Source organism: Pinus tabuliformis, chromosome 2_2, assembly GCF_031772625.1.
Source record: "Pinus tabuliformis cultivar Carrire ecotype Pingquan chromosome 2_2, CPIR1, whole genome shotgun sequence".
In the NCBI taxonomy this organism is placed as follows: Eukaryota; Viridiplantae; Streptophyta; class Pinopsida; order Pinales; family Pinaceae; genus Pinus; species Pinus tabuliformis.
Window position 1 is genome coordinate 1068302467 of NC_142300.1, and position 8793 is coordinate 1068311259.

Here is an 8793-nt window from a genome sequence, read left to right on the forward strand (position 1 = left end):
CATTAGGACATCCTGTAGGACGACCTGTAGTGGCCTGTTTTGAGGCCAATTTGAGGAAAAAGCCTCCAGAAAGATAGGAGAAGACCCCTACCTACCTCCCAAGCCATCTGACCTTTCACAACCATCTCTAACCCACCTGCCACATCACCAAGAAGATTTAGCATCCACGTTCTCAAAACAAAAGACAAAAAGGAAAAAAGAGTTATTGTGTTCATTCATATGCACAGTAGTAAAATGTTTGGTTATTTCAGATTACATGCCCAGGATAGTTAGGATTACACACATGTTAGCTTAGAATTCTTCTAAAGAAGGATCTCTTAGCAATTAGTTAGATGAGTGGTGTGTTTAAATAATTTATTTCAGTCTTTCCTTACTTCAGTAAACAATATTTCAATTCTCCCAATTAGTGCAAAATTACCCTTCCTTCATTGGTAATCAAACTTGTTTTGAATCAATAGAAGGCTGGTTTGAGAACCATAGTGGTATATCACCAGCTTAGCAGTGACAAAGAGTGGACCCATCACATCTTCTTGTGTATAAAACATTGTCACCTCCAAGTTTGTACGAACCCCAAGTTGATAAAGTAAAGTTGGTAGTCCCAGGAGTTGCAGCATTCTTGCTGCAATACTGGTGCTCATCACTTTTTGGCGCCATTGCCAGGGAGGTGTTTGAGTAAGATGTGATTTGTTCTTTCTTTCTTCCATTTCTTATCTCTTTCATTTTGCTATTAGATTCATTTCTGCAAATGTAATTGTAAGTTGGTTTGCTTTCTTTTCCATTTTGCAAGTGAGATTTCATTCAGCAGTTAGTTTCCATTCAGTTTGTTATTTCAATTCTACAATTAGTCTCAAATATTGAAAAAAAACAAAACAAAACAAAAAAACTTCTTTCATGCCTCGTAGGAATAGGGATAACTTAGGAAAATTTCTACCAAATACCTCCACCACTTCAAACAGGCAACCTTCCCTCTTCTTCGATGGCTGTGAATTGGAGGACCCCTTAGGCGAACAACCAGAGATTTTTGAAGAGCCTACAGGGGGAGAAGAAGAAGGAGAACCCATTCCAACTGACCTAATGGCTGAAAATAGAAATGACAGAGGAGATAGAGAAAGAATTGAGGGTGCTTTTCCCATTAGAGAAACCAATGGGGATGCCAAGATGAAAAACATAAGCCCCTCTTCTCTTATTCACTTCCATGGCCTGAACTCAGAGGATTTAGATACTTTCTTGTTTGAGTTCATTGTCATATGCAGAACTTATGATTACACCACTGATGATCAAAAGTTGAAATTATTCCCATCCACTCTCAAGGATGTAGCTCTATGTTGGTTCATGGGTTTACCTGGGGATAGAATCACAACCTAGGCTCCGATGCAGCAAGCCTTCAACAACAAGTATCGGTACTACTGTAGGTCCAAAGACACTAAAGAGGAAATTTTTAGAATGACCTTAGGGCATGATGATTCCTTAGAAGATTATGAAGAAATATTCCAGCTTAGCTACAAAAGTGCTAGGTTCACACTTGATCCTAAGTCACTAAAGCTAGTCCTGCTCCAGGGGTAAGGGAAGATCTTCTGGATACCCTAAATCTTCTAGCAGGAGGGGACATATACCAGATACCCTATGAAGATATCAAGACTGTCTTTAAGAACCATTCTAGGGAAGCTAGGAAAAAGGGTAGGGGTAGTCAACCAATGGCCAGCTCATCCTCTTCCAACACATCCATAAAAGGTGAAATTGGAAATCTGCTGGAAGATTTCAAGAGTGAAATGCTGCAAACCCTTGCCCTATAGATGGACACTATGCACATCAAGAGAAAGCAGGAGGAAGCAGAGAGAGAATTAGCCATCTTCTGCCCCAGATGCACAAGGAGGCACCCTAGGAATGAATGTCCATCAAACCTTATAGAAATATGCTCAATCTCTCAAGAAAACTAGTCCACAGACAAGTGCCCTTCTCTACCTAGACTAAAAGCTGTGTATCAGGGAACTGAAGGGGTGACTGAACAACTATGCTACATAAATCAAAGGACACCTCATGGGCCTCGACTGTACCAGCAAGGCATGCAACAGTCATCCTATGCATATTACAACCCTAACCAAAACACATCTATTCCCTCTTGGGGCCCCCTTACTCATCCCTCCTGGTCTACACCTTATCATTGGTCTTTTTCACCTCAGTACCATTCCCATCCAACCAACCAGTCATTTCAGCCATATTCTCCTCCACAGCCTCAGTGTAATGCACCACCCCAGGGGTGGAGGCCCCCATACAACAATGCTCCAGCTTTATTGCCTTCACCTCCTACTCAACCACAACTTTTGTACCCTGCTCCACCTAAACAACCTCAGATTCCTACCCAACCAAATATGAACCCGAACAATAGACATGCACAATAGTATACAATGGAGAGACATCCTACACTGCTTATGCTATGGAAATTCAAGAAATCAACCTAAGGTCTGGGAGAGTACTCCCGCACAACCAACCTCCATCTCCACCTAGGGAGAGTGAGGAGAAAAGAGAGGAAAGTATGCCTAGAGTGAATCCACCACCCTTTCTTGAAAGATTAACTAGTCCAGTCCAGCCTACCCCAGAAGAGAATGAACTTCTGGTTGAATTGAAAAATCTATGTGTCAAAATTCCATTTCTCCAAGCCATTAAGGATGTACCTATTTACAACAAACTGATTAAAGAGAAGTGTTTCAAACATCCAGGGAGGTGAAAAGGAGACACCCCTACCATTAATGTCAATGGGCAGTTGTTCGACTTAATTTTGGGGCAGGTAATTTGCTCAAAGTATTTAGACCCTGGAAGCCCTATAGTATATGTGCACATCAATGGCACCATTGTCCTGCACACCTTGATTGATCTTGGGGCTGCCATTAATATAATGACTAAGGACACCATGCTCAAGCTAAATCTCCATGGTTAATTAAGAAAGACCACAACAGTCTTGCAGCTTGTAGACCGTTCCACAGTAGCCCCTTAGGGGATTATTGAGGATGTGATGGTCTCCATTGACTCCTGGGAGTACCCTACAAAATTCCTAGTTCTCCAGTCTAAGGCCAAGATTAATGGTTATCCTCTCATACTTGGGAGACCTTGGTTAGACACTTTCGATGCCTACATCAGCTGTAGGGCTGGAAACATGACTATAAAAAATGGGCATCTGTCCAAGTAGTTGGTCTTGTACCCTCCTTCTCAGCCATCTTTAGAACATGATTTACCTTTATGGCTAGAAGAGGAGGAATAAGATGAAGTCTACTCAGTGTAACTCTATACCCTAGAAAGTGCCATGGGAGGAGGACAGTCGGATGAAGATGATTTGATTGAACACATAATCCAAAATCCAACTCCAAGAACCTTGTCCTTAGAGGAAGTAGTAAAGGAAACCAAGATCAACCATCAGATTGATCTATGCTTAGCTGATTCAAACCCTACCCGTGTCAAAACAATAGAATTCAGCCCTGAGAGAACTTTGAAAATCAATCCCTCTCTTGTTGTACACCAAGAAGAAGAGTTGTGCAACATGCTAAGGGAACATCTTGATGCCTTTTCTTGGAGTTACAAAGAAATGAAGGGAGTGCACCCCTCGGTGTGTACTCACCACATTTATATCAAAGAAGGTTGCAAACGAGTCCGACAACCCCAAAGGAGAATGAATCCATCTCTCAAGGATATAGTGAAAGAAGAATTGCAAAAGTTGTTGGATGCAGGATTCATTTACCCTATCTCAGACAGTGAGTGGGTTTCTCCTTTGGTGTTTTCTCCAAAGAAAAATGGGAAGTGGAGGATTTGTGTTCATTACAGAGAGTTAAATAAAGCAACAAAGAAAGACCATTTCCCTCTACCTTTCATTGACCAAGTGTTAGATGGCCTAGCAGGGAAAACGTTTTTCTCTTTCTTAGATGGGCTCAGCGGGTACAATCAAATCCAGATCAGCCCAGAGGACCAGGATAAAACCACCTTCACCTGTCCTTGGGGTACCTTTGCTTATATGTCCTTCCTTTTGGTCTATGCAATGCCCCTACCACTTTCTAGAAGGCAGTCCTGAGTATCTTTGTCGAGCTAGTCCATGATGCAGTGGAAATTTATATGGATGATTTTACACCGTATGTGTGTGACTGCCAGGAGGCTCTATCCAACTTGGGTAAGGTGCTGAACAAATGCATTGAAATTAACTTGTCCCTTAGTCCCGAAAAATGTGAGTTCTTGATGACTGTAAGGACTTTTTTAGGTCATTCGATCCCAGAAAAGACTGCAGGTGGACCCAAATAAGATAACCATCATCTAAAGGGTCCCACCTATGAAAAAACAGAGGGATGTCAGAAGCTTTCTAGGCTTATCTGGATACTATAGGGGATTTATAAAAGACTTCAGCAAGTTAGCGTCTCCTTTAGTTGAGTTATTGGCCAAAGACTCTGAATTTGTATGGTCAGAAAGCTGTCAAGAGGCCTTGGACACCCTAAAGGACAAGTTGACTACTGCACCTATTCTCCGAGGCCCAAATTGGGCTCTTCCTTTCCATATACATGCTAATGCCTATCAAAAAGCCATAGGGGCAGCTCTAGGCCAGCTAGAAGACAAGCTACCTTATGCCATTTACTTCATCAGTAAGAATCTATCAAAAGCCAAGCTAAACTACACAATGACTGAAAAAGAGCTCCTAGATGTTGTGCATTCATTGAACAAATTTAGGCATTACATTACAGGTTACCAAAAATTTGTACATACTAACCATGCTGCAATTAAATAATTGATGAATAAACTTGATGTAAATTCCCGAATTATTAGATGGTTACTTTTATTGTAACAGTTTGATTTAACTATTATTGATAAGCCTGGCAAGGAGAATGTTGTTGCAAATTTTTTATCCAGATTGACTTTGCTTGCAGGGGAGGAAGGAATGGTTGATGATCAGATACCAGATGAACACTTATTCACCATTTCATTTCTCTCTCCATGGTTTGCTGACATAGAAAATTACTCGATGTCTGCACAGTTTCCACCAAATTTGTCCTCCAAGGAAAAGAGAAATATTGTGAGAAAGAACTCCCCATTCACTTGGATTGGGGGCAACCTCTTCAAACTAGGCCCGGATCAAATTCTGAGAAGATGTGTCAGGGAGGAGGAAGTCTTTGACATCTTTCTAACCTGTCATGATGGGCCTTGTGGAGGTCACTTTGCATCCAAAAGGACAACATTCAAGGTGCTACAAGCTGGTTATTACTGGCCCACTCTTCACCAGGATGTGAGGAGGTATACTAGTCAGTGTGGTCAGTTCCAAAGGATGGGGAAACCTCAAGTGACTTGTAAATGGGTGAAGATTGAAGGTCTACAAGAAGCCCTTGTCAAAGCAAGAATTCATCAATGGCATTAGCAAGATAGTGATGGTGGTGGAGCAAGTCTCAACTTCTATCCCATCAAGTCCCTGAAGAAAAAAATAAGAAGAGAAAATAAGAAGACTCGGGTGAAAACCTCCATGAGGAACCTAAGTCCCACTGTTGGCTTGAAAACCCCTTGAGGCGGCCCAATGGTGTTGAAAAAAATAAAAATATCCCTGGGTGAAAACCTCTTCTGAGGCACCCAGGGCAGGCAGCTAGGATGAAAACCTCCTTGGAGGCATACTAGTTGTTTTCAAAAACAAAAAAATATAAAAAAAAAAAAGAGAAAAGGAAAAAAGTTTGAAAATGTTGGTTGTAGGTCAGCAGGAGGAGGGTCAGTGCAACTTGAGAGGAACATAAAGACCTACACGATCCATATTTTAATTCCTCCATCTCATATTCTTCATTATTCCATCCATCCTTCCATTTATGAACTTCTCCACCTCAGTATACATAGGCTCTGTGTTTTCTATAGGATTCCCTTTAATCCTACAAGATCCACTCAAAACCTACAGGAGTTTCATGTAGGAATCACAGTGGCTTTGAAATCCCAAGAAAAGTGATCCTAAAGCAAGGGGATGACAAGCCTATGTCAAAAAAATAAAACATTCACTCCATCACATCATCACCATGCCTTTCAACACCATGTTACCCCTGCATCCATAAAAAAAAGTCAATTAAAAAAAAATAGATATACAGTTTTCAAAAAGAGAAAAAAAACAAATAGAAGAAGGTGAGAATAGAGGGCAGAGGGACAATACTTGAAGGCTATACCTCTCACCTACCATCCACTAGAACCATTCTCTACTCATGTCAACAATCCTCATGTTGCAGATGTGAAAAAAGGAATGAAAGTTTAGGGGAGAGGCAGCTACAGGACATCCTGTAGGAAATCTTGTAGTAGCCTATCCCACAAAGGAAATTTCACAGGGTTGCAGCTATCTTCAGCATAAATATTCCAAGTTCAAGGAAGCTCCTCTAGAGCTCAGCATCAGCAGCAAGATCATCAACATCACTCCCCAGTACCTGCGCATCAAAGGAAACAATCATCAAAAGAGGCCAATACAAAAAATATGCAACAAATACACAACACAGGGACATCATTCTCCAACAAGAATCATCATCAAAGCATCTTACCCACAGGTATGTCATCTTACTTATGCTCTCTCGTTAGCACGATATGATAAAAAATGTAGGATTATGTAAGAGCAGGTATGTCATCTTACTTATGCTCTCTCGTTAGCATGATATGATAAAAAATGTAGGATTATGTAAGAGTTGGTTTTATAAGCAAAGGTGGCCAGTTAACTTGGCCACCTTCAACCAATTGATGAGAAGAAAACAGTTATACCACTCCACACATGGCAGCAGACAAATCAGAAGAAAAAGGAGATAAGGCAAAAAATGGTTAAGTTACGAATTATCGAAGTGGGAGATGATTACGAGGTAAGGAAGAATTATGGAGTGATAGTGGTACCAACGGTCCAAAAGGAGGTGCTCGTACTTAGGTAGCCAGCACACCATCCCACACGATCATCCATATAAGGAAATAAAACACAGATTTCCATGTAAAGAAAGCATTAGCAATCTCGAGGATTCATCGAAATAAGGTTTCTCTCGGCCTCTTGAAGCAACATCTATAGGAGACAGCGAGCATTTTGTAGCGCAGGAGCACCTACAGGATCCTACAGGAAAACCTACAGGATCCTACAGGAAGAGCTACAGGATTATCAGTGGGCACTAAGGGAGGAGAGATCAAAGGTTTTCCTCATCAGACAATAACCAATGAGGTAGGAGCTATACCTTCCATGTTTTCCTGTTAAAAAAAAAGAAAAATTCCTCCATTTGGTTAAGGAAGTTGCAGCCTCGGAGAATTATATTGCAGAGTTATCATTTAAATCTCTCTCACCCACTAGATTCTTGAATTATATCCATACAATCCTCCACAAATTACCAGGGAAAGATGATAGGGGGCTTTAACAAGAGAGAACCCACAAACACAGTAAGAATTCGTCAGCACCCTCCTATAGTAGAAATATTCACAAGGCACAATTGGATGGGGTTCTTTGAGAGAATGAGAGGATACAATGATGAGGTGGCAAGAGACTTTTCTCTCTCACTCATACCCCTCACTAGGACCCATGCCATTGTTGTGGTGAAAGGCCTATCAGTAGAAATCACCCTTGAGGTTATAAGTAGAATCACCACACCCCCTTTAGGGTTACCTTAGAGGAAAGAAGATAAGGGTAACAACACCCTTGCAAAGAAGAAATTCTTTTTGGAAGGGGAGGAGCCAATGGAAGACAAAAATGGGGTCAGAAGAGAAAGCATTCCATACCCTTGGAATGAAGTTAGTTACCACCTCATTAAATACATATCATGCGAGGGGAGATACAGTGTGGTATATGGATACCACTTTAGACTCCTCCAAGAACTGATATTTGGAGCAGAAACACCTCCTCAGAACAGATTAAGTATACCCTACTTTCTTCTTCAATCAATGATATATATGAGCATCAAAGTGCAGGAGGGAAAGCATCAACAATTAGCCCATAATGGTTTGATCAAACTTATCCTAGAAGATGTTCTACAAAACCTTAGACTCCCTATTACATGAAAAACTTTTAGAGACATGCAAGCAGAGGGAGAAATTCAAGCTCTTGAATATGACAAAAGCCCCACTTCTAGTGAGAGGGATGAAGAGGAAACAGAGGAGGAAAAAGAGGAAGAAAAGGACGAGGAAAATGAAGAAGAGACAAAAGAAGAAACAAAAGAGGAGATAGATGAGCAGAGTGAGGAACTGGAGGAAGAAGAGAAAGAGAAGAGACAGAACCCCTTATGATCAGAGCTGAACAATCTAATCCAATGGCTATCATCAACATCCACAACCTCATTGCAAATGATCCTAAGATTGCACCTAGGTACCTTGCTACACAAGAACAAGTAGTCACACATTTTGAAGACATGCTCAGATTATTAGGATATGACAGCATGCAAGCTTGCCAAAGGAGATGGGGCACCTTTCCTTATAGCCTAAAAATCAGAGAATACCATTCTCCTGACAGGATGAAAGAGGCACTAAACAGAACACCCATGTATAAGTAGGCTCTACAAAGGCTAAAAGTCAACTGGATTGGCTTGAAACTTAGTCCACCACTACTTTTAGGAACGTTGGAAGGGAGGAGAGAGGAAGAAGAAAGAAAGAAGTGGGAAGAAATAGAGAGAAAGGTAGGATTTTATTCACAGGAAGAGGAAACTACAACAGAAGAATGGGATGTCAGGGAGGCCACCAGAGCAATGAAGGACATGGACATAGGTTAAGTTTCTCAGAGGATGAGAAACACTTTCAATAGGGGGGTGATGATGAGCCTCATCATTGGGTAACTATATGGACCTTAATACACCT